This window comes from Rhinopithecus roxellana, chromosome 11 (assembly GCF_007565055.1).
Source record: "Rhinopithecus roxellana isolate Shanxi Qingling chromosome 11, ASM756505v1, whole genome shotgun sequence".
NCBI classification, from domain to species: Eukaryota; Metazoa; Chordata; class Mammalia; order Primates; family Cercopithecidae; genus Rhinopithecus; species Rhinopithecus roxellana.
Genome location: NC_044559.1, coordinates 80,525,023 through 80,550,413, shown reverse-complemented (window position 1 = coordinate 80,550,413; position 25,391 = coordinate 80,525,023). Strand labels below are relative to the sequence as shown.

Here is a 25,391-nt window from a genome sequence, read left to right as displayed (position 1 = left end):
AGGGTGTAAACTGATAATTTAAAAAAGTTGTGCTCTTTGTCTTTTTTGAAGAGGGAATCTTTTACGTTGTATAATTAGTTCTATTTTTACATGTTTTCTGTTTATGTTCTTCATTCTCATTAATAAAAACAAAGATAGAATAAGGGTTAAAAAAAAGAACAAACCCCCAAACTGTTAATTATTTTTAAAGATATTTGCATATTAAGAATGAATCTTATATAGCTAACATTTTTGGTGTTCTTTGTTCCTTTGTGTAGATACATTGTTCTATCTGGTATCATTTACCTTCTGCCTGAACTTTTTTTCCTGTGAGTAAATTATGTTTCATGAAATCAAAGTCATAAAATAAAAAAAAATTTCAGTCTGGGATCATTCCATCCAAGAAAAAGACCGAGGAAACAGCTTGTAAAAAAACAAGATAATGTAGGCCAGGTGTGGTGGCCTACACCTGTAATCTCAGCACTTTGGGAAGCCGAGGCGGGTGGATCACTTGAGGTCAGGAGTCTGAGACCAGCCTGGCCAATATGGTGAAACCTCATCTCTACTAAAAATACAAAAAAATTAGCTGGGCGTGGTGGCACGTGCCTGTAATACCAGCTACTCAGGAGGCTAAGGCAGGAGAATCACTTGAACCCAGGAGGCGGAGGTTGCAGTGACCTGAGATGGCGCCCATTGCACTCCAACCTGGGTGACAGAATGAGACTCTTTCTCATAAAACAAAGCAAACAACAACAACAACAAAAACAAGAAAATGTAATCAAATGACACTCATAAGACCCCACACCTCATAATAGAAATATATGATATATGTACTAGAAAAATAACTCTTACCATTTATTCAGTACATAACATTTCCCAGGCACTGTGCTAGATGCTTTACAATTATGATTCCTAATTCTTTTTTTTTTGAGATGGAGTTTTGTTCTTGTTGCCCAGGCTAGAGCACAATGGCACGATCTTGGCTCACTGCAGCCTCCACCTCCCGGGTTCAAGTGATTCTCCTGCCTCAGCCTCCTGAGTAGCTGGGATTACAGGCATGTGCCACCATGCCCAGCTAATTTTTTGTATTTTTAGTAGAGACGGGGTTTCACCACATTGGCCAGGCTGATCTTGAACTCCTGACCTCATCTGATCCACCCACCTTGGCCTCCCAAAGTGCTGGGATTACAGGCATGAGCCACCACGCCCAGCCTGATTTCTAATTCTAAAAACCATTCTTAGGTAAATGATTAAGGTTTTGAAACAAAGTTTTGTGGTTTTTTTAAACAGAAAAAGAAAATGATGCTTATTAAAGTTGAATGACTCATCCAAGGCCATATAGCTGGTCGGCAGCAGAACCGGGGTTTGAACCCAAGTTTTCCTTCCACACCATACAGAATTTACTGTATAGAAAAATAGCTGAATAAATTTCTCCTGTTATTTTAGCCAAATTTCATTTGTAAAATCCCAGAAGTGGCACAATATCTATCTTTCATGATGTGAATAAACAACAGAGAAAATCCATTTTGCTCTTATGAGTTTGGAAACCAAAGTGTTATATCACAGATATTCTTGTCTTCAGTTCCAATGATTTTGAACCTGTTATTCAGAACAAGAAGCCCTCTGATTCAAATACAGAACAGAATATTCTATTTAGTGCAAACACAAAGATCTGAAACTCCATTTTAAAGCCATTTCTTTTTTTTTTTTTTTTTTTGAGACGGAGTCTCACTCTGTTGCCCAGGCTGGAGTACAGTGGCCGGATCTCAGCTCACTGCAAGCTCCGCCTCCCGGGTTCACGCCATTCTCCTGCCTCAGGGTCCCGAGTAGCTGGGACTACAGGCGCCCGCCACCTCGCCCGGCTAGTTTTTTGTATTTTTTAATAGAGACGGGGTTTCACCGTGTTAGCCAGGATGGTCTCGATCTCCTGACCTCGTGATCCGCCCGTCTCGGCCTCCCAAAGTGCTGGGATTACAGGCTTGAGCCACCGCGCCCGGCCTAAAGCCATTTCTATACAGTAAGAATCCAGCCTGCATTTGTCAGTGGTAGAGAGAATAGTAAACGGAGGAGTCCCTGAAGAGGTCACAGTGTTGACAAAGTTCAACAGGATAGTGGAGTCTACACAAACACAGGGAACAAAGCCTGGCCCTTCCACACAGCTGTGAGGCCTTGACTTTGTTTTAAATCAGTGTCATTTCATGTCTCACATATTTCCCAGTGTCTGCATGATGAAATACCACAATCACCAGGAGGTCCACTTTTCTGCAGTCTTGTGTAGATTTTCCTGCCACCCCAAAACCCAAGGAATGTCTGCCATGGAGCACACCACCACTCGCTGGTACCGAGAAGTCTTTTTGGTGATTCAACCCAGACCATATTTCAACAGATGGTTCTCATACAGGAAGGACTGATCTGCTCCAGGAAGAAGCTCTAGGCTTTATCTGCACTTTATACTTGGCATAGGGTACCAGGTAATCCAGAGCTGTGATGTGCACCTGAAACTTGTGGGTCTTAGTGAATTTTCCGAAGCAGGTTCCCAGCAACACCAGCTTGTCCCTGGAGATACTGGCAGCCAACTTCAGAATCTTCTCACTCGCATAGCGTAGGTGCCGTTGGGCCTGTCAAGTGGCAGCAGATTCTCCCCGATGTATTTCATGATCTTCTCAAACATTATATAGGCCTGCTCTTCAGCCAGGTCCACATTTTCCCGCTAGAATGGAACACTGGATCCTCATGCCCCATTGGCAGGAAAACCTGAACTTTTAAAAAAACCTTTCATGTAATGTGTGTCTGTTCTAATTAAGTCTTTCAGCTTTTGTATGCCTAATAAAGTCTTCATTTTGCTTTCGTTTTTGAAAGATATTTTTTTTTTTTACCACAGAGAATTTTAGGTTAATAGTTTCTTTGTTTTAGTATTTTAAAGATACTGCTCCACTGTCTTACTTTTTTGGATTGTTTCTAGCAAGTCGTTTATTGCTGTCCCTACTTCTGTTTCTCTGTACATAATGTGGGGTTTTTTTTCCCTCTGAATGCTTTTTAAGACTTTCTCTTTCACACTGGTTGGGAGCATTTTTATTATAATGAACTTCCAAATTCCTTGTGCTTGGAGTTTGTTGAGCTCCTTGGATTTGTGGATTTATACTTTTCATCAAATTTTGTAAAATTTTAGCCAATAATTTTCTTCAATAATTTTTTCCTTTCTCTCTTTCCTCTCCTTTGGGGACTGCTTGAAGTCATCTCATGGTTTACTGATGCTCTTTGCATTTTAAAAATTCTCTTTGTTTCATTTTGGGTAATTTTTACTGCTATCTATTCAAATTTACTATTTTCTTCTTCTGCGTGTCTCATCCGCTATTAATCCCATCCACAGTATTTTTTTTCCTTTTTGTTTTTCTTGAGACATAGTCTCGCTCTGTCACCCAGGGTGTAGTGCAATGCAGTGATCTCAGCTCACTGCAACCTCCGTCTTCCAGGTTCAAGTGATCCTTCCTGACCTCAAGTGATCTGCCTGCCTCAGCCTCCCAAAGTGCTGGGATTACAGGCATAAGCCACTGGACCCAGCCCACAGTATTTTTCATCTCACATTGTAGTCTGCATCTGTAGAAGTTCAGTTTGCGTGTCTTCTCCCAGCCCTCTGGTATTATCTTCCTTGTCTCTGCTTAACTTTTTGAACACATGAAATATAATAACTGTTTTAATGTCTATCTCTGCTAATCCTGACATCTGCATTTGTTCTGGGTTGGTTTAAACTGGTAATTTTTCTCCTCATTTTGGATCATATTTTTTAGCTTCTTTATTATACCCAGTAATTTTTAATTGGATGCCAGACATTCTGAGTTACAGCTTGTTTTTTGTTTTAATAAGATATTTTGTATTCCTATAGTTATTGTATTCCTCTTACTGTCTGGGTCTTTCCAGACTCTTAGCTGTGTCTCCTCGATTGAGGGGTCTGCTGGATTCTGCTTGAATTACTGCTCCATGTGCTGTGGCCTGGAAACTCTTTCAAGTCCATCAGCTGGGGCGGTCATAGGCTTCCCATCATTTGTTCCTTATCACGCAGGGATCACTGTCCTTTGTTGCCTGCTACCAAGTGTCCTGGAAACTGCTGTTTCATATATTTTCTCCATTCTTTTTGGTTGTTTCAGGCACGGGGGTAAATCTGGTTTCCGTTACGCTTTCTTGGTTGGAAGTAGAAAGAAATCTCTTTTTATTGACGTGAAATTCAGATAACATAAAAGTAACCATTGAAAAATGAACGATTCAGGGGCATTTAGTATATTCACAATGTGGTGCAACCACCACCTCTGTCTGGTCCCCATTTTCATCACTCCAGAAGAAAACCTATTACCCCTCTCTCAGTCCTTGGCCTGTGCCTTCTCTCTGGATTTAAATATTCTGGATATTTCATATAAATAGGATCCTATGAGATGTGATTTTTTTGTGTCTGGCTTTCACTCAGCATAATGTTTTCAATGCTCACCCATGCTGTAGTACATATCAGTACTTCGTTCCTTTTTATTGCCAAATGGTATTTCTTTCATTCTATGTTGTAGGGCACAAGGGAAAACTCCTCCTTTGCCCTGTGAAATTTTGCTGAAAAATCAACTGACAAAAGGCAAATTAATAAGAGAAAAGGCACACAGATTTATTAATGTGCACATGGGAGAAAACCACAGAGTAATTACTCCAACCCCTCAATAGGGTTCGGAAGCTTATACAATATCTTGAGGTTGCAGAAAGAATAAGGGCTTAGATTACGGGACGGGGAGAGGGGGAGGTGTGGCTAGCAAAGGTGGTCTTGTAATGTAAATGAAACTTCACAGGTAGCAGCCCTCAGAGATAATAGATGGCAAATGTTTCTTCCAGACTTTTAAAGGTGTCAGACGCTCAGTTAATCTTTCCTAGATTAGACAAGGGAAGGCCTCAGAGAAAGCCTGGCTGCATCCGTGCAGATTTTCTTTATAGATGCAAGTGTCTTCCACAAAAGGCAGCTTTGCAGGCCTACTTCTGTTTGCAGGCCCTCTGATCTCAAAATACGTCCAATTTTTGGTTTTGGGTGTGCTATTTTGATTTCCTTTAATGTCTATGCCACGATTGGTTGATTTCATGTATCTGCTGATGGACATTCTGGTTGTTACCAGCTTTTGGATATTGTGAATGCTGTGGCCACGAGCACGCGTGTATATGTGTTTGTTTCAGTACCTGTTTTCAGTTCTTTTGTGAATATACCTGGGAGTGGGATTGCTGGGTCATATGATAATTCTATTTTTAACTTTTTGAAGAACTGCCAAATTGCTTTCCACAGTGGCTTAACCATTTCACATTTTCATCCTCTTTTTTTTTAACAATCGATTTTTTGGGGGTATGAATTTACATACCTTAAATCACACACATTTTAAGCACACGGTTCAATGAGTTTCCTCAGATGAACGCATTTATATAATCACCATCACAATCAAGAAATAAAACTTTCCTATCACCTTAGAAAGTTTCCTCATGTCTATCTGGAGTCAATTCGACTCTTTTAGTCAACCACTGTTAACGTTAACTGTAGATAAACTTTGCTTGTTCCAGAACTTTGTATCAATGGAATCATGCAGTGTGTACTCTTTTGGATCTGAAGTCTTTCGTTCTTCCTAATGTCTTTATGAGATTTATCCATGTTGGTATGAGTAGTACAGTTTCTATTTTGATTGCTGAGTAAAATTATATTTTATTGCTATACCACGATTTGTTCATCTGTTAAATGTATATTTGGGTTGTTTTCAGTTTGGGGGTCTTATAAATAAAGCTATAAGCATTTTCAGTCTATGTGTGTCTTCGTAATGAACCTTTATGTCTTGTAGATAACATATATTTGAGTTCTACTTTTCTTTTTTTTTTTGTTTTTTTTTGAGAGGGAGTCTGGCTCTGTCGCCCAGGCTGGAGTGCAGTGGCCGGATCTCAGCTCACTGCAAGCTCCGCCTCCCGGGTTTACGCCATTCTCCTGCCTCAACCTCCCCAGTAGCTGCGACTACAGGCGCCTGCCACCGCGCCCGGCTAGTTTTTTGTATTTTTTAGTAGAAATGGGGTTTCACCGTGTTAGCCAGGATGGTCTCGATCTCCTGACCTCGTGATCCGCCCGTCTTGGCATCCCAAAGTGCTGGGATTATAGGCTTGAGCCACCGCGCCCGGCCTTGAGTTCTACTTTTCATCCACTTGGCCTACAGGCACGCACCACCATGTCTGGCTAATTTTTTTGCATTTTTTGGAGAAGGGGTTTCACCATGTTGCCCAGCCTGGTCTCAAACTCCTGGGCTCAAGTGATCCTCCCGTCTTGGCCTCCGAAAGTGCTGGAATCATAAGTGTGAGCCGCCATGCCGGGCCTCAATCTCTGCCTTTCAATTTGAGGCTTTTACATTGAAAGCAAGTTTTGATATGGCTGTGTTTAAAACTATTAAGTTGGTACAAAAGTAATTGCAGCAAAAACTGCAGTTACTTTTGCACCAACCTAATATTGTTTTGCAACTTATTTTCCATTTGTTTATTCAGTTTTTTTCTTCTTTGTTGCTCCTTGTCTGCCTTCTTTTGGGTCAACCAATTTTTTTTTTTTTTTTTTTTTTTTTGGAGATAGAGTCTCACTGTGTTGCCCAGGCAGGAGGGCCATGGTGCGTTATCGGCTCACTGCAACCTCTGCCTTCCAGGTTCAAGTAATTCTGTTGCCTCAGCCTCCCAAGTAGCTGGGACTACAGGCATGTGCCACTACACTCAGATAATTTTTGTTTTTTTTTTTAGCAGAGATGAGGTTTCACCACATTGGCCAGGCTGGTCTCAAATGCCTGACCTCAAGTGCTCCGCCTGCCTTGGCCTCCCTAAGTGCTGGGATTACAGGCCTGAGCCACCGCACCCAACCACCAAATGTTTTTTGATATTCCATTTTATTTCCTCTATTGTTTCTTTCGTTTTCTTGTTTTTGAGATGGAGTCTTGCTCTGTGTGCAGTGCCATGATTTCAGCTCATTGCAACCTCCACCTCCCAGGATTAAGCATTTCTCATGCCTCAGCCTCCCCAGTAGCTGGGACTACAGGCACGTGCCACCACATCCTGCTAAATTTTCTTTTGTATTTTTTGTAGAGATGGGGTTTCACCATGTTGGCCAGGCTAGTCTTGAACTCCTGACTGCAAATGAACCGCCCTCCTCGGCCTTCCAAAGTGCTGGGATTCCAGGCGTAAGGCCCTGCGCCCAGCCTGTTTTCTCTATTTGTTTCTCTTTTTTTTTTGGAGATGGAGTCTCACTCTTTTTTTTGAGACGGAGTCTTGCTCTGTCGCCCAGGCTGGAGTGCAGTGGCGCAATCTCAGCTCACTGCAAGCTCCGCCTCCCAGGGTCACGCCATTCTCCTGCCTCAGCCTCCCAAGTAGCTGGGACTACAGGCACCCACCACCTCGCCCGGCTAATTTTTTGTATTTTTAGTAGAGATAGGGTTTCACCGTGTTAGCCAGGATGGTCTTGAACTCCTCACCTCATGATCCTCCCCCCCTTGGCCTCCCAAAGAGCTAGGATTACAGGCGCGAGCCACCGTGCCTGGCCTCTATTTATTTCTTAGCTATACATTAAAAAATATTTTAAGTGGTTTCTAGGGCAAATATTATGCATCCCGATCTTATCCAAAACCATTTAGAATGGATTTTACTACCTCACATTTCATAATCACACTTCATCCCTGATGCTTCAAACTTCTGACTTCCTAATTTACAAATGAAATCACCTTACAACAGCATAATTCTATTTGCACCCCCCTTATCAGAGGGCTCTCATTGTATAGAAAAAAAAACTTGATTCAGACATGTTGGCTGGGCACGGTGGCTCACGCCTGTAATCCCAGCACTCTGGGAGGCCAAGGCAGGCGGATCACGAGGTCAGGAGATTGAGACCATCCTGGCTAACACGGTGAAACCCCATCTCTACTAAAAATACAAAAAATTAGCTGGGCGTGGTGGCGGGCGCCTGTAGTCCCAGCTACTCCGGAGGCTGAGGCAGGAGAACAGCATGAATCCGGGAGGCAGAGCTTGCAGTGAGCTGAGATCATGCCACTGCACTCCAGCCTGGCCCACAGAACAAGAATCCATCTCAAAAAAAAAAAAAAAAAAAAAAAAAAAAAGACATTTTCCCTTTCCTCGATGAGCCCGGAGTAGAGGGGAAGACAGATGTATAAAAGAAAGAATTGTACTGTGGAAAGGTAACGGTAAAGCCCAAAAAAGGGACAGAAGTAGACTCAAGTGGGGAATTATCAAATCTCATCAAAGAGGTGAGGAATCCAGGAGGGCTTCACAGAGGAGGTGCTGGAGTTGGAGTAGTAAAAGTAAGTATGGCTTACTGGGGCAAAAGGAGAAATGGTGCCATAGGCAGAAGGAACTAGAAAGCATCAGTAGTTCAGTGTGTCTGGAGCAGGCAATAGGCAGTGTGAGAAGAGTAAATAGATGAGGCTGAAGTTCGGGGCATTATCTCTGGATCCTGGAAAGCCGTGAGTGTCTTGTCAAGTTCTAACTTCAGCGCATGGGTAATAGGGAGTCGCTTAATAGGGAGCTTTAATACATTCAGATTTGTTTTAGGCAGTGATGGCTGGATTGAAGGGGCCAAGACAGGAGGGCAGAGAAAGGAATTTGTAGGAGAATTTGGTGACCCTGTGAGAAACAAGGGCTGCTCTAATCTCCTGGACAGAAGGGCTGCAGAGGCAGGCATGATTAAAGAGCAGAACCACAGGAACTTAGAATCAACTGATATGAGGAATGAACATGAAGGAGGTGCTTGGGATGACTAGAGGTGGAAGTAACCTTCACTAGGATGGAGAGGGCAGATGATGGTCAGTGCCAGGAGAGGGGGGAAGATGAAGAGTTCAAGACGGAATGTATCGAGTGTGGGGCTGTCTGTGGAATCTATTGGAAATGCTCAAAAGAGAGCTGCAAATACAATCTGGTGTTCAGGGCTGAGAAGAATGGAATTGGAGTCATCAATGGATGGCGTGGAGAGGTGCATGGCAGTTATGATTATGGATGAAACTGACCAGGTGAAACTTGTAGAGTTGGAACAACAGGCAAGAGGAAGGCTTGGAAAGGGACTGAGGGGAAACCATCCGAGAAGATGGTGGCTCGTCAAGATTCCATGCTCCAAGGGAGCATTACTGGTTTCATCCACTTTTCGAATATTCCATCAGTCTTTCTGCTTCACCTAAGAGGACATTGCATGTTAACTGAGTATGTGTGTGTGTTTTTTTCCCCATTATTAATGTACCAGTATCTGCTTATCAAAGCCCAAAGGAGGGGTCACACGACCAACCCAATGGATCACCAATGGGTCATAGTCCCTGCCACCATGCAAGGGAAAGAAGGATGAGGCACCTGTTTCTCGCTTTCTATCCCCACTGAATCTTGTCTTCATGCAGAGCCTCAATGAAGGTGAAAGAAGCCACCATTTATTGAGGACCTACTATGTGCTAGGCACTGTACAGACCATTTATTGACATTATTTGTCCTTCCAACCTCAACAGAGAAGTGTGAGAGTGCTATTAGCTAGCGGGAGGAGGCGGGGGTGGGGGGACTCAAAAGGTCAGAATTATAGAATGTATTTATGGCCTGAAATTTTTGCCATATTAACCTATTTTTCCTTTCTAGTATTTCCCTCCTCCTCTTTCTCTCATTCAAACAGAGAGTCACCCTGTGCTCCTGAGCTCAAGGTAGATGTGAGACAGAATTTCCTGGTGTTTTGTTTCCAAAAGTTTAAAAACATTAATAATAGTATTTGAGGAAGGTGAGGAGGGAAGGATTTTATTCACACTTAAAAAAGTGTGTATACACTTTTTTATATACAAGTGTTTATGCACACTCATGGGGCTAGAGATGAGTGAGGAGAGCAGAGAGCTCTTTTGTCACCAGAGCTGCAAGGGAAGTGCTTTCTTTCTTTCTTTCTTTTTTTTTTGAGGCGGAGTCTCTCTCTGTCGCCCAGGCTGGAGTGCTGTGGCGAGATCTCAGCTCACTGCAAGCTCCGCCTCCCGGGTTCACACCATTCTCCTGCCTCAGCCTCCCGAGTATAGCTGGGACTACAGGCCCCTGCCACCACGACCGGCTAATTTTTTGTATTTTTAGTAGAGATGGGGTTTCACCGCGTTAGCCAGGATGGTCTCAATCTCCTGACCTCGTGATCCACCCACCTCGGCCTCCCAAAGTGCCGGGATTACAAGCGTGAGCCACTGCGCCCGGCCGGGAAGTGCTTTCTAGTGTGTGTACAGGGAGGGAACAAGGACAGCCAGGCAGAGGGTCCATGCTCAAAGGTGGCACAGAAAGGGGATGAGAGAAGCATTGCACAGATGCTTTGCAGACAAGAGCAAGCTTCATCTTGGGGCTGATCTGTGTGAAGCCCTGGCTGAAAACGGATGGACCCTTTTCTATGACCAAATGTACCCTCCACCTCTTCTCACCTCCCAACCTTGATGCAGGCCTTGGGAAGAGAAGGGGATCTGTGGTGCACTAGTGATCTGGGTCTCCAAAAACCAAAACTGAGCATCACTGATTGGTAGCGCAGCTCCTACTGTGGTGGATTTCAGGATACCAATGTGAGCTCTCTGCAGAACTGGGAAGGGAGCATGCAATCTGCTCCCATGAGCCATACGAGCCAGCTCTGCCACACCACCGAAATCCTCCTGAAACCCCCATGGAAAAGACTAGAATTATTATTTCTCATCAGCAAAATAGAAATGAAGTTGAAATTTTAAAAAACAGGCCGGGCGCGGTGGCTCAAGCCTGTAATCCCAGCACTTTGGGAGGCCGAGACGGGCGGATCACGAGGTCAGGAGATCGAGACCATCCTGGCTAATACGGTGAAACCCCGTCTCTACTAAAAAATACAAAAAACTAGCCCGGTGACGAGGCAGGCGCCTGTAGTCCCAGCTACTCGGGAGGCTGAGGCAGGAGAATGGCGTAAAACCCGGGAGGCGGATCTTGCAGTGAGCTGAGATCCGGCCACTGCACTCCAGCCTGGGTGGCAGAGCAAGACTCCGTCTCAGAAAAAAAAAAAAAAAAAAATATATATATATATATATATATATATAAAAACATACGAATCTATGTTTTTTGCCCACCTAATTTAGGGACAGAGATGGTATGTTACTTAATTATAAACACAAAGAAAGTGGCTGACCTGAGACTTTAACCCATGGCTGCCTGAATCCAAAGCCTTACCAGCTTTCTGACTGGCTCTTCTCTGGGCTGAATTCTTGGGGAGTGCTTGGCTCACACTACTGTCTGAGTCTGTTCCCATTCCTCACTCTTGCCCTTCCAGGGTCCTAGGAAAAGAATATCTTTGGCTGTGAGAGGGTGGTGGCCAGGGGCATGCCTCTTTTTCAACTGTCCTTCTCCTTGCTCTAGTCCACATTTCCTAGGAAATCACTGGGTAAAGAGTTTACGTTTTACTTTTGGATTCTGGACATGACCTAATTGTGGACATTAGGTAAGAGAGCTGGATAGGGAGGTGAAGAGGAGGGACTCTGTTGATCATCGTCTTGGCTTTGTGGCTCAGCTGTCCATGCCCTTAGAAGTAAGGAAGTGGCACTCACCTCTCCTGCTGACTGTGGCGGGTAATTTAGTCACCAGAGAAAGGGCTAATATGTGGCATTCAGGCCACCACTTCTCTTTTCTGGGCTTATGGCTGACATCACCAAGTTATTACAAGATGACAAGGCCCCATAAGCCTCAATGCTGCACTCCAGGAAGCTACAACCAAACCCAAAGAAGGTGGCTGGGCCAGGTGGTGAGTTTGGAGCCTTCTCAGCTCCAAACTCACCCTTCCATACCCGCTTTGTGATGCTGGGGCTGCGACTCTGCCCACCAGGGGGAGCTAGAGGAAAACAACCAGCCAGGAGGAGGAGGAGGAGGGAGAGGAGGGGGAGGGGAAGGGGGGAAGAGGAGAGGGAGGAGGAGGAGGAGGAGGAGGAGCAGTATCCCTCCTTCCTATCTGCTTGTGGTTCCTGTGCACATCACCCAGGCAATGCTTGTCCTTCCAGACAACAGCAGTTTCTTCTTGTGGCAAAAGCTGAGCCAGTTTGCAGTCTTTCAAAAATTTGTGACACCACCCTCGTTGTGCCCCTCAAAGACAGTGGCACCAGCCTGCCAGCCCCTTCCTCAGAGGTCTGAATTTTGCCTTTTCCAACCTTCCATGTTTCAATACTTCCTTTGGGCTCTGGCTGTGTGGGTGGAGCTGCTTTCCATAGTTGCCATCTCCATGATACCCTAGAGTTCCGTTTATACCCTTTTGGATACCTAGCTAACAATTCCTCATGTTCAGTGCTGACTATTAAATTCACTGGTGTGATTTCTGTCCCCTGACTGGACCCTGACTACCATTGTGCAAATGAGAGAAAACGCATTTGCCATCTCTGGACCAGGCCATTATGGTGGTGTTCACGGCAGAAGCTTCCGCTACACAAAACCCAAGACTCTTGTAGGGCCTGAAGACAGTGCAAATCTAGCTCTACAAGCACAGCGAGGCAAGAGAATGCACAAAGGGCCTTGAACAAAGTAGCCCTCTTGGTTCCACTCCTCTAGGAAAATTCTGTTTTGTATCACTCAGGATGGGGTATCCAGGTGGCAGCCTGCCCCAAGAGTGCACCAATTATATCCCAAGCTTTAGGGCTGGGATGGAGGGAACCTGAGAAATCGGCCTTCTTACCTTCGAAGATGAATCCAAGGCCCAGAAAGAGGAGGGGCTTGACTCAGGTAACACAGCAAGTGAGTGTCAGGCTGGGATCAGACCCCAGGTCTCCCGAACCACTCGGCCTTCCTGGGTCATGGACTGTTTCTCAACTCTTTCGACTTAGGAAACATGCTAGAGATGGCTGCTGTTGTGCCAAATGGTTTCTCTACTACATCCAATAAAATAAAGACATTTCTTTTCCAGAAATGCTTAAAAATAGTTAAAACAATTCTTTTCTTGTTGTTTGTTTTGTTGTTTGAGATGGGGAGGTCTTGCTGTGTTGCTCAGGCTGATCTCAGACTCCTGGGTTTAAGCAATTCTCCTGCCTTGGCCTCCTAAGGTGTTGAGATTACAGGCAAGTGCCATCATATCCTGCCACACAGTTGTTCTTTATGTTTCAAAATACCTAATCACTAAGTGTAAACCACTTCCAATTCTAAATTTAAAATATAAAATAAATATACCAATATCCTATAAAAGAGCATGCATATACCTAGGTATAACTAACGGTAAGATTGTGGATCAGTTTCTTAACTTCTGTTTCCTGCAAAACGGCAGTTAAAATATTTCCCTCTCCAGGTAAATATTGGGGTAAAGTGTTCTCTTTTTTTTTTTTTTTTTTTTTGAGACGGAGTCTCGCTCTGTCACCCCGGCTGGAGTGCAGTGGCCGGATCTCAACTCACTGCAAGCTCCGCCTCCCGGGTTTACGCCATTCTCCTGCCTCAGCCTCCCGAGTAGCTGGGACTACAGGCGCCCACCACCTCGCCCGGCTAGTTTTTTGTAGTTTTTAGTAGAGACGGGATTTCACCGGGTTAGCCAGGATGGTCTCGATCTCCTGACCTTGTGATCAGCCCGTCTCGGCCTCCCAAAGTGCTGGGATTACAGGCTTGAACCACCGCGCCCGGCCAAGTGTTCTCTTAATAGATGGTAGCTGTTGTTGATGAATGACTAATATTCATCTCAAATATAATATATACACTTCTTTTTCTCATTGGTCTTTTTGGCTCTGAAACAAAATCTGTTTTTTTTCCCCCCAGTAGCAGTAATCCTGGCATAAAGCCCAAGCTCATTAAATGTTAGAGATAATTAAGTGGTCAGTATCAGCACGTTGCGTTTTCCTTTAATTCCCACCCAAATAGTGGGTTGAGGCTATTTCTTTGTGGGAATTGAGGACTCTTCTCCCATCACCTCTTTCTAACCCTGGAAGAGGTCTCTTCTGTAACTGAGCAAGGCCTGATGACCCATTGATGGGGTCATCGAGTGTGGGGCCTTCTGGGCTTGGCCTCTAGGAGAAAGGACCCCTTAAGGCCATCACGAAGCCCCACTGATTCACACCCAGTGATTTACCGAGCACTGGGGCCGCTGACACCTTTTATGCCTCTTCTTCTAGGCCAAAGAGACAAAGCTGGGGAAGACGTGGCAGGGAACCCATCCCTGGGTCACCTCTGCAGAACTCTCCCATCATTGATGGTGTCCCTTTGCCCTGGAAAACAAAACCCAGGCCCCTTGACTTTGGGTTACCAGCACTTTGGCACCATCTTTGAAGCAATGATCTGAATTTACGACACAGGCATGAAAGCCTGTTTAAGGCTCTGCCCTATTCCCCGGCCGCTGAACTTCATGTGGTCCAGAGTAAATCACTGTAATAGCCATTGGGCCGGCATTGTTGCGGGATGTTTTATACCCGCGCTGTCAGTTATTTGGGGTGGTTAAACTGAATTGCTGAGTCTCAAGTTACAGTTGTTGCTTTCTCTTGCCTTGTGCATAATTATGGAGAGACATAACAGCCAAAGGTAGGTTCAACAACTAGATTCATAAAGGAGAGCGGCGGGGCGGGGGGGGGGGCGGGGGGGGAAGCAACCTGCTTTCTAACCCATGAAGGGATTTCTTTTCTCCCTTTCTCTTGGGACAATGAAGTCACTTTCTCCTGGGAGAAGGAGTGGTACCGATTGCCAAGTGGTCCCTAGACTCACTGCCCTGATGAATGGACTGTGTGTCCTGGAGCCCTCAGGTAGCCACGAACTGAGCCTTCCTGGCTCTGGGTCCTTGGTGGGCAGAGGTGGGCCAGTTGATGCTGCAGTCAGAAAAAAAGGCTTTAGCCGGCTGGGCGCGGTGGCTCATGCCTGTAATCCCAGCACTCTGGGAGGCCAAGGTGGGTGGATCAACTCCTGAAGTCAGGAGTTTGAGACCAACCTGGCCAACATGGTGAAACTCCGTTTCTAATAAAAATACAAAAAAATTATCTGGGCGTGGTGGTGGGCGCCTGTAATCCCAGCTACTTGGGAGGCTGAGGCAGGAGAATCACTTGAACCCAGGAGGTGGAGGTTGCAGTGAGCCAAGATCGCACCATTGCACTCCAGCCTGGGAAACAAGAGCGAGACTTCGTCTCAAAAGGGAAAAAAAAGAAAAGAAAAGGCTTTACCCTTTTCTCCACCCACATCTGTACCTGGCACGTGTTTCCATCATGGGTGCCTTACATGGCATGTGGATAGCTGTTTGCACTTCTGCATCCATGGAAGGCCTATAAAGGCACATACTTCACTGAGCCCTTCACTGAAGCAGTCCTGGAACCCAGGTGCTGGAAATGGAAGTCTCCAGGACACGTCATTTGCGGGTGTGTAAGCTTCTTCTCCTGCTCCATCTGTAACTCTTGGGTCAGGAAGATACAGTTGATGGCTCACTTTTTTTTTTTGACTGGGGATGGGGATCTCTGCTTGTTCCCCTCCCGATGGGGTGGAGAAGGGCGGGGCAGAAGAGGAGGCAGACGTGCAAATGCAGCCTCTTCCCAGCCTGGGTGGTCCTGTCCCCACTGCATGCTTCCCGAAGCCCTGACCTGGTACCTCTTCCTTCTTAAAGATTTTTGCCCTTCATGTATTTCTGGCTTAGTAACTACTTTGTTATTACAATGCAATAAGCACTAATGCATTCTCCTGGTTAAAAGGAGACAAAGGATGTTGAGTGAAGTCTCCTTCCCTCCTCGGACCCCATGTTTCTGTTCCTCACCTTCCAGAAGAAGCCATCATTATTGATTTTTGGTTTTGGATGTCTATCTGTGCATTTAATTTTTTTTTTTTTTTTTTTTTGAGATGGGGATCTTGCTCTGTCACACAGGCTGGAGTACAGTGGCACAATCTTGGGCCACTGCAACCTCTGCCTCCCGGGTTCAAGCAATTCTTCTGCCTCAGCCTCCTGTATAGCTGGGACTACAGGCATGCACCACCACACCTAGCTAATTTTTGTATTTTTAGTAGCGATAAGGTTTCACCATGTTGGCCAGGTTGGTCTCAAACTCCTGACCTCAAATGATCTACACACCTCGGTCTCCCAAAATGCTGGGATTACAGGCATGAGGCACCGCACCAGACCTGCATTTACTTTTATTTGTATGAAAATGTTGGGGATGATGCCGGGCATGGTGGCTCACTCCTGTAATCCCAGTACTTTGGGAGGCTTAGGCGGGCAGATCATGAGGTCAGGAGTTCGAGACTAGCCTGGCCAACATAGTGAAACCCTGTCTCTACTAAAAATACAAAAATTATCCGGGTGTGGTGGCCCACGCCTGTAGTCTGAACTACTCGGGAGACTGAGGTGGGAGAATCGCTTGAACCTGGGAGGCGGAGGTTGCAGTGAGCCAAGACCACATCAATGCACCCCAGACTGGGTGATAGAGTGAGACTCCATCTCAAAAAAAAAAAAAAAAGAAAATATTGGGGATGAAAGAGGCGGAAGCAGAATTGTAATTTGCCTCTTGCCCCAGCTGTGGAAGGACAAGGGCAAGGCTTGACACATCAGTCAGCTCCCTGTCTAAGAGCAGAAGGCTGCTGGCATGAGGGCCTTGAGAGGGTGGGCAGGTCTTTCTGAAGAGAGAGGAGGGGGCAATATAACCCTGGTAACAGTGCGATTCTTCCAGAAGCCCTGAGGCGTCTGTGGTTCCAGAGTTGAAAGATCGGGTCTACTCTCAAGTCCACTAGGAGACACATGCAGAGAATTCAAATTCATGGTGATCTCCAGGTGCAATAATGATGGGGTACAGAGGGAGCAGAGGGAGAGGAGAGTGACTTAGTTGTGATGGTTGGTAGGGAAAGGCTTCCTGAAAGGTCATGTCTGAGCTGGGGTTTGGAGGATCCCTAGGGGTGAACTGGGTTAATGGGAGGGCTGTGAGGGAACCCATGAGTGCAAAGGTTTGGCAGTGGGGAATTGTAATCAGATTGGCATCATAGAGCCTGAAGTGTGTGTGTGTGTGTGTGTGTGTGTGTGTGTGTGTGTGTATGTGCAGTGTATGTGTGTAGGGGTGAGGTTAGAGATGAAGCTTGAGAGGCAGGCAAGGTCTGGACTATGAAAGGAGCTGCTCTGACTAATGGTTGGGGACAGTGCGTGCTTCCCTCACTCATTACTCATTCCACAACGATGTGTGGAGCAGCAGCGCATCTCAGGCACAGCACTAGATGCCTGGGAGACAATGGAAAGCAAGGCAGAAGGGTCCTCCTGGACTGATATTCAAAGGGTATATGTTATGGGGGAGGTAGGGGATGGGCAGAAACTGCAGAAACTCCACAAACACAGACAACTCGTCAGTGTTCCAAGGAAGAGCATAGTGGGGGAGCCCAGGGAAGCATCCTTTGAGGAAGCGATGTTTCAGCAGAGACCTGAGAATGAGAGAGATCTAGGTCCCGAAGAGCAGGGAAGACACCTCCAGGTGGAGGGAGCAATGGGCGGGTCAGCTGCTTGAATGAAAAGGGAGGTGGGGAGCCACTGTGTTCCCAGGTGAGCGTAGAGGTGCCCAAGCAATCCTGGTGGGATCAGAGGGGACCAGTTTAGGATCGTATTCGGGGAAGCAGAATGCCAGGCTGCCAGGCAAGGGGCATGTGGGGGCAGGTGAGGCTGCAGATAGGAAGACAGGCTGGGTGGCATCACAGGATCCAGAGCTCAGGGCCTGGGACAGGGTCAGGGCTCCACTGTCCACTATCTAGTCCATCATCACATCAGCCTCACAGCTCCTCCTAGTAGCTCATGAACCTGTCTGTTCTTCTCCATCCCCAGTTCCCGCTGGCATCCTGGATCAGGCCACCATCCTGCCTAGATCCAGTGCCTCCTGACTGGTCTCCATGGCTCCATTCTTAACCCCCTGTGATGTAGTCTGCAGCCAGCAGCCAGAGCGATGTTTTGAAATGGAAATACAATCATATCATTCCCCTATTCAACATTCTTTGGGTGTTCCCCATTGGAACAGGGAGACCTGGGAGATTATATTAAGGCCTCAGACTCCTTAATAATCTGGCCTTGCTGGGCTCAACATCATCACCCCTCAGAACTCTCCACCCTGTCCACCTTCCCTGACTCCGTTTCCAGTCAGAATGAGCTCTTTTGATTTCCCTGAGCTGGTCTTACTGGCTCTCCTGCCTCCAGGCCCCTCTGTGTGCTTTTCCCTCTTTCTGGAATTTTCTTCTTCACCCCTCAACTGTCTAATTTCTGCTCACCTGCCAGGTTTCTCTGTTCAGGAAGACCTCTCTGGCCACATGGGGGGCAGGTGCCCCCATGGCAGGCCATGCCTACCCACACCCTAGCTCTTAGCATACTGCCTTGAAACTGCCTGACTCCTTGTCTGTTTCCTCTAGTGGACTCTAAGAAGAAAGGGCAAACTGTGTCCTTCACACTTAGCATAGTCTCCGGTATCTGGCTGGTCCAATAGGTCTTTATTGTTGAATGACCACAGTCTGAGAGGTGAGAACGAATAGCAGGAGCAAGAGCAGGGCCGGGGACGGAGGGGTTGAAGGTGATATCATGAGGAAGGAGGATGGCCAGGGGACAGCAGTGACGACCATGGTGAATGTTCATTGGCCCTTCCTCTGCGCGAGGACCAATGTAAGTGTTTTACATGTATTAGTCCATGAATCCTCCTGAAAACAATACGAGGTAGACACGGTTAGTATGCCTGTTTTCCGGATGAGGAAACCGAGGCACAGCAAGCTTGACAAATTTACCCAGAGTCATATAACTAGTAAGAGAGAGGCTGAGAGTCAAGCCCGGGTAGTTTAGTGCCTACATTCTACGTACACCATGAAAATATACTCACGCCTCCCGAAAATATATTTGGGCACTTCAAACTTAAAGTGACAGTAGTTTTTAAAGTGACAGTCGTTAAAGACCCGTTCTCTCAGTAGCTTGCACTAGCCACACAGGGGTGTGAACAGTTCAGCTGGTTCCGATTGGACAGGTTAAAATATTCCTCTAGAATTGGAATCCCAGAGGTGTTACTTTGGCCAATATGTGAGTTCTAAGCTGGCCCCAAACTCCAACTCAGTGATGCACTTCAGTGAACAGCTGTGAAGTTATTGCCTCGTGCTGGGGGTCTCCTCGCAGTGACTTTCTAAATAGGGAAGGTTGTGAGTAACAGTGGATTTTGTTGACAAAATGACTATGCCAGCTATGAAACTTACATCCTGCTTGGCAATATAATAACTGGCCATATCTTAAGTTACTATTAAACATTTACATCTTATGTAATGTAGAGGCAGTGAAACCCTGTCTCTACTAAAAATACAAAAATTAGCTGGGTGTGATGGCATGCCTCTGTAGTCCCAGCTACTTGGGAGGCTGAGGCAGGAGAATTCGCTTGAACCTGAGAAGTGGAGCTTGCAGTGAGCCCCAAACTCTTGTAAACTTGGAGGCACATGTGATATAGGTAGCTTTTTGAGGGACAAAGATGAATCATTTGATTATACGACAAAAATTGATGGAGCATCTGCTCTGTACTGGGCAGAGGGCCAGGTGCAGGGCTTACAGTGATGAATAAGACAATGTGGTCCCTTGTGGAACGTACATTATAGTGAGGAACACAGATGAGAAATAAATGAGTAAAAAGCAACTACTTTTGTGATTAATGTTTGCAGGTAACATGAGGGGGAGGGGCTGGGTTAGCTAATAATGGGGTAGTGATGGTGGGTTTCGGGCTGGTCCACATGCTGACCACTTTTAGCGCTAGAGCCTTCAGGGTTTCACTAAAAAGAGGGTGTAGGCTGGGTACGGTGGCTCAAGCCTGTAATCCCAGCATTCTGGGAGGCTGAGGTGGGAGGATCACTTGAGTCCAGAAGTTTGAGACCAGCCTGGTCAATATAGTGAGATCCCATCTCTACAAAAAATAAAAAATTAGCTGTGCGTGGCGCCATGTGCCTGCAGTCCCAGCTACTCAGAAGGCTGAGGTGGCAGGATCATTGAACCCAAGAGTTCAAGGTTAGAGTGAGCTATGATTACACTACTGCCCTCCGGCCTGGGTGACGGAGCAAGACCCTGTCTTTAAAAACAAGAAACGGTGGAGAAATGTAACGTAGTGTGAGAGCACAGGAGTCATTTGAAGTATGGCACCTTTTTAATACACCTGAGGTTCTCTTGAAAATAAACAACAGGAAGCAGTGTGAATCCCTCTCGAATGCTCTGGTGAGCAGCCCTTCACAACCTCCACTCAGAAGCTGATGGGCTGTGTCTCCAGGACAAGAGACTAGAGGTGGGCCTTTTAGGTCCCTCAGACTTTGCTGATGGGATTGTAAAGTGGTACAACCTTTCTGCAAAAGTTTTGCAATTTGTATAAAGAGTATCAAGTGGGATAATCCATTCTAACCCCAGCAATCCTCCTCCAGAAATTAATACTGAAGAAGTACTCAGAATTGAAGACAACAGATTTCTGATAAAAGAGTTCATTCCAGGGTTGTTTAGATTAAACATGATAGAAGAATATATAAGTACTTATGGTGCATTTACATGATGAATTATGGTACAGTCATTTTTGATGAACATTGAATGCTGGGAAATGTTCACTACATAGGTTAAGTGATAAAGCAAAGCATGAAAATATAACAAAAACTAAACAATGGTAGGAGTCTTTTTTTTTTTTTTTTTTTTTTTTTTTTTTTTTTTTTTTTTTTTTGAGACAGAGTCTCGCTCTGTCGCCCAGTCCGGAGTGCAATGGCGTGATCTTGGCTCACTGCAACCTCTGCCTCCCGGGTTCAAGTGATTCTCCTGCCTCAGCCTCCCAAGTAGCTGGGACTATAGGTGTGTGCCACCATGCCTGGCTAATTTTGTATTTTTAGTAGAGACGGGGTTTCACCATGTTGGTCAGGCTGGTCTCTAATTCCTGACCTCAAGTAATCCACCCAACTGGGTCTCCTAAAGTGCTGGGATTACAAGCATGAGCCACCACACCCCGCCAGGAGTCTATTTTTAACAAACATAGAGATATACATGTGCAAAAAAGATTGTGAAATGTTATCCGTGGTTATCTCTGAAAGGAGGAAGTCAGGTGATTTTTTTCATCTTTGAACTTTCTGTGGTTTTCTAAATTCTCTTCAATGATCATATCCTATTTATAAACAAAGGAAGAAATTTAAAAGTCTACCTTTACTTTAAATAACAAATAAAAGTGTGTTCCAAGGTGAAACTGCTTTTGCTAGTTCCTGAATCTAAGAGGCTGTCAAGTCTTGGAAAATAGGGAAGAAGAAAAGTGAATCTTCTTTAGGAAAAATCCTGCAGGTTCCTTACTCCCACAAAGGCTGTGCTGTTCACATCTTCTCTGCTGCTACCTTAACACATCTTCTGGCAATGGTGAAAATGAGTCTGGCACATGAAGAGCCAAGGAAGGAGTATTGCCCCGGGGTTCGTTGGCAAGTTCATGATAGCCTAGGTGTAAGACACAAAGGAACTAAAAAAGCAAGGGCTAACATTTATTGAGTGCTAGCTCTGTGCCAGCCATAATGCTAAGTACCACAAATACCACTACCCAACCCCCTGCCACCAAACACACACCTCTGTTGTTTATTAATGTATTTAACCCTCACTGTGACCTTACGAAGTTGGTACTGTCACTATTCTCATTTTAAAGATGGGAACACTGAAGCCTTGTATTAGGCTGTTCTTGCATTTCTATAAAGAAATACCCAAGACAGCTGGGCGTGGTGGCTCACGCCTGTAATCCCAGCACTTTGGGAGGCCGAGGTGGGCAGATCCCGAGGTCAGGAGATTGAGACTGTCCTGGCTAACACAGTGAAACCCCGTCTCTACTAAAAATACAAAAAATTAGCCGGGCGTGGTTGCAGGTGCCTGTAGTCCCAGCTACTCAGGAGGCTGAGACAGGGGAATGGCCTGAACCCGGGAGGCGGAGCTTGCAGTGAGCCAAGATCGTGCCACTGCACTCCAGCCTGGGCGACAGAGCGAGACTGCATCGCAAAACAAAACAAAACAAAACAAAAACAAAAACAAAAATAAAAACCCCAAGACTGGGTAATTTATAAAGAAAAGAGGTTTAATTGGCTCATGGCCCTGCAGGCTTTACAGGAAGCATGGTGCTGACATCTGCTTGGCTTCTGGTGAAGCCTCAGAGAGCTCTCAATCATGGCAGAAGGTGAAGGGGGAATAGGCAGGTCATATGGCATGAGCAGGAGCAAGAGAGAGAGTGGGGGCAGATGCCATACACTTTTAAATGACCAGATCTCATGTGAACTCAGAGCAAAAGCTCACTATTGTTTGGATGAACGGAGGCAAGATGGCGCACTTCCGGGTTCTTCATCCCCCCAACTTTTCCCGCGCGCGCGAAAATCCAGCCGGCGACCCGGGAAGGTGCAGACCAACTAGGCATGCGCCAGGTGATGTCAATCTGAAGAGACCAAGATTTACCTGGTCGCACCTGTGGAACGCCCCCGGACACGCCCGTGCCCCACCTATTGCCCTCCCACTCCTAGAAAAGCCGCTCCGGAGGCATGCCACGCGCGGCCTTCCTCAGTCCTCCACTCCTGTCGGGATGTCAGGACTGTGGGAACTCTGTCCGAGAGCTGTACGGGTGACTCTGGGGGCCCCTTTTGTCGGGGGGCCAACAGACCTCTCCCTACCCACCTTCTTCCCTTGAAGCTAGGTGACCAAAATAAACTTGCAGTTTTGCTCCTACCCTTGCCTAGTCGCTGGTTCTTTTGTACCCGCTCTGGTGGTCTTAGAAAAACAAAACAACTATCACCAAGGGGATGGCCCAAGCCATTCATGAGGGATTTGCCCCCATGATCCAAACACCTCCCACCAGACCCCACTTCCAATATTGGGGATTACAATACAACATGAGATTTGGTGGGGACACACATTCAAACTATATCAGGCCTAGAAGGGTGGCATGCCCTGATCACACACGCCTAGTAAGTGGTATTGCCAGAACTTGAATCCAGGACGAAGCTATGCTGGGGAGTGGAAAAGTCAATGAATAGGGAGGAGGGAAGGACAAATGATGGGAGAAACAAACATGAGTATGAGTGGGAGACCAGTAAGCACCGGGTCCTCTGCAGTCTGAAGAGCACAGCAGACTAGGATGCCAAGAAGCAATCTGGAGGAGGGGAAAGATGGCTGCCTTCATATAAGAGGGCCCCAACAGTTCCAGCACAGTCTCTTAGGAGGGCCACCCCTATGACCTAGACAAAAGTTTCTTCCCTCTCAGAGCAGCAATAAAAAGATTAACAAAGAAATTGTGACTGATTATGAGTGCTGGTATTTGAGAAAGTTTTTCTTAAAGGTTAAGAAAGAGGCACAGAGTTCTGAAGAGAACTTCTGGGCACCTTCCAGGACCCCCCAGGTTGATAGCAAAGTTTTTCATTCTAACTTCACTTTGAACATATGGCTTTTCTGTTCTGTGACACAGACAGGCAAGCTCCTAGAGCTAGCCTTATGTTCATCAGCTTCTGTTGAGGTTGTTTTTGGCACCAAGATGGATAGTGAAATTGGAGGCAGGTAAGAGGAAGAGTTTTCAGAGGTTTGTGAGCAAAAGAAAAGAAAGAAAATAGAGGTTTCATATGAAAGACAAAGCCTGGTCTTGGTTATGGAAGGGGAAGTGGTGGCAGGAAAAAAGGGAGAACACAGCCTGGGTGGGGAGCCTCTCCAGGAGAAAGAAGTGAAGGGAGGACCAGTTCTTCATATCTGTCACCAGGGGGCAGCACTGGCACAATACAGCTTGGTTGTGCCTAGTATTCCAGTTCCAACAATTGGTAGGTTGCTTAGGGATGCAGAATTCCCAAATAACTAACACATTATAAAATTAGTACACCTTTGAATAGCTCTGTTTCCTTCCACCTGACTTAACATCGGCATCTTTTTTTTTTTTTTTTTTTTTTTTTTTGAGACGGAGTCTTGCTCTGTCACCCAGGCTGGAGTGCAGTGGCCAGATCTCAGCTCACTGCAAGCTCCGCCTCCCGGGCTCACGCCATTCTCCTGCCTCAGCCTCCCGAGTAGCTGGGACTACAGGCGCCGCCACCTCGCCCGGCTAGTTTTTTGTATTTTTAGTAGAGACAGGGTTTCACCGTGTTAGCCAGGATGGTCTCGATCTCCTGACCTCGTGATCCGCCCGGCTCGGCCTCCCAAAGTGCTGGGATTACAGGCTTGAGCCACCGCGCCCGGCCAACATCGGCATCTATCCAAGCTAATAACACATAAAAAAAATCATGCAAGGATACAGGATTTCATGAAACATTCTAAAGGGTGATATTGGAAAAGTCCTATGGTTTCTGAAAAAGCTATTGAAAATATGAATATCACTAAATTAGTCCACCACCAATTGAAGAAAAGAATGGTGGCAGGATGCTTCAAAACAGAATGACTTGAATAGGAAAGGCTTCAGGAAATGGGTGAAGTCTTGTAATATTTTTGTGAAAATGACTATTTTTATGATACTATAGAATAAAATCTGAAGTGAAGGTATTGCTATTGTACTGTCATGTAATGTTGACAGAAAATTGCACCAAAACCCCTGAAACTAATACATTTATTGTGTTCTAAGAATTAGAGCACATTTACCATTATTTTCCAAATTTCATCATATAAGATGAAATAAACTATTTAGCTTCATTTAAAAATTATTTTCATTAGTTTTTGTCATTTATTATGTTACTATTTACTATGATTTTTTTTGGTAGAAATTCTTTTTTTTATTATTATACTTTAAGTTCTAGGGTACACGTGCACAATGTGCAGGTTTGTTACATATGTATACATGTACTATGTTGGTGTGCTCCACTCATTAACTCGTCATTTACATTAGGTATATCTCCTAATGCTATCCCTCCCCCCTACCCCCTCCCCACAGTAGGACCCGGTGTATGATGTTCCCCTTCCTGTGTCCAAGTGATCTCATTGTTCATTTCCCACCAATGAGTGAGAACATGCGTTATTTGATTTTCTGTTCTTGTGATAGTTTGTTGAGAATGATGGTTTCCAGCTGCATCCATGTCCCTACAAAGGACACGAACTCATCCTTTTTTATGGCTGCATAGTATTCCATGGTGTATATGTGCCACATTTTCTTAATCCAGTCTGTCACTGATGGACATTTGGGTTGATTCCAAGTCTTTGCTATTGTGAATAGTGCCACAGTAAACATACATGTGCATGTGTCTTTATAGCAACGTGATTTATAATCCTTTGGGTATATCCCCAGTAATGGGATGGCTGGGTCAAATGGTATTTCTAGTTCTAGATCCTTGAGGAATCGCCACACTGTTTTCCACAACGATTGAACTAGTTTACAGTCCCACCAACAGTGTAAAAGTGTTCCTATTTCTCCACATCCTCTCCAGCACCTGTTGTTTCCTGATTTTTTTAATGATTGCCATTCTAACTGGTGTGAGATGGTATCTCATTGTGGTTTTGATTTGCATTTCTCTAATGGCCAGTG

General features: G+C 45.6%; 1 pseudogene; it reads right to left on the bottom strand.

Annotated features, from left to right (window-relative positions):
* Positions 1–2,159: 2,159 nt before the first annotated feature.
* Positions 2,160–25,391, bottom strand: part of LOC104665807 — an 82,896-nt pseudogene continuing 59,664 nt past the window's right edge.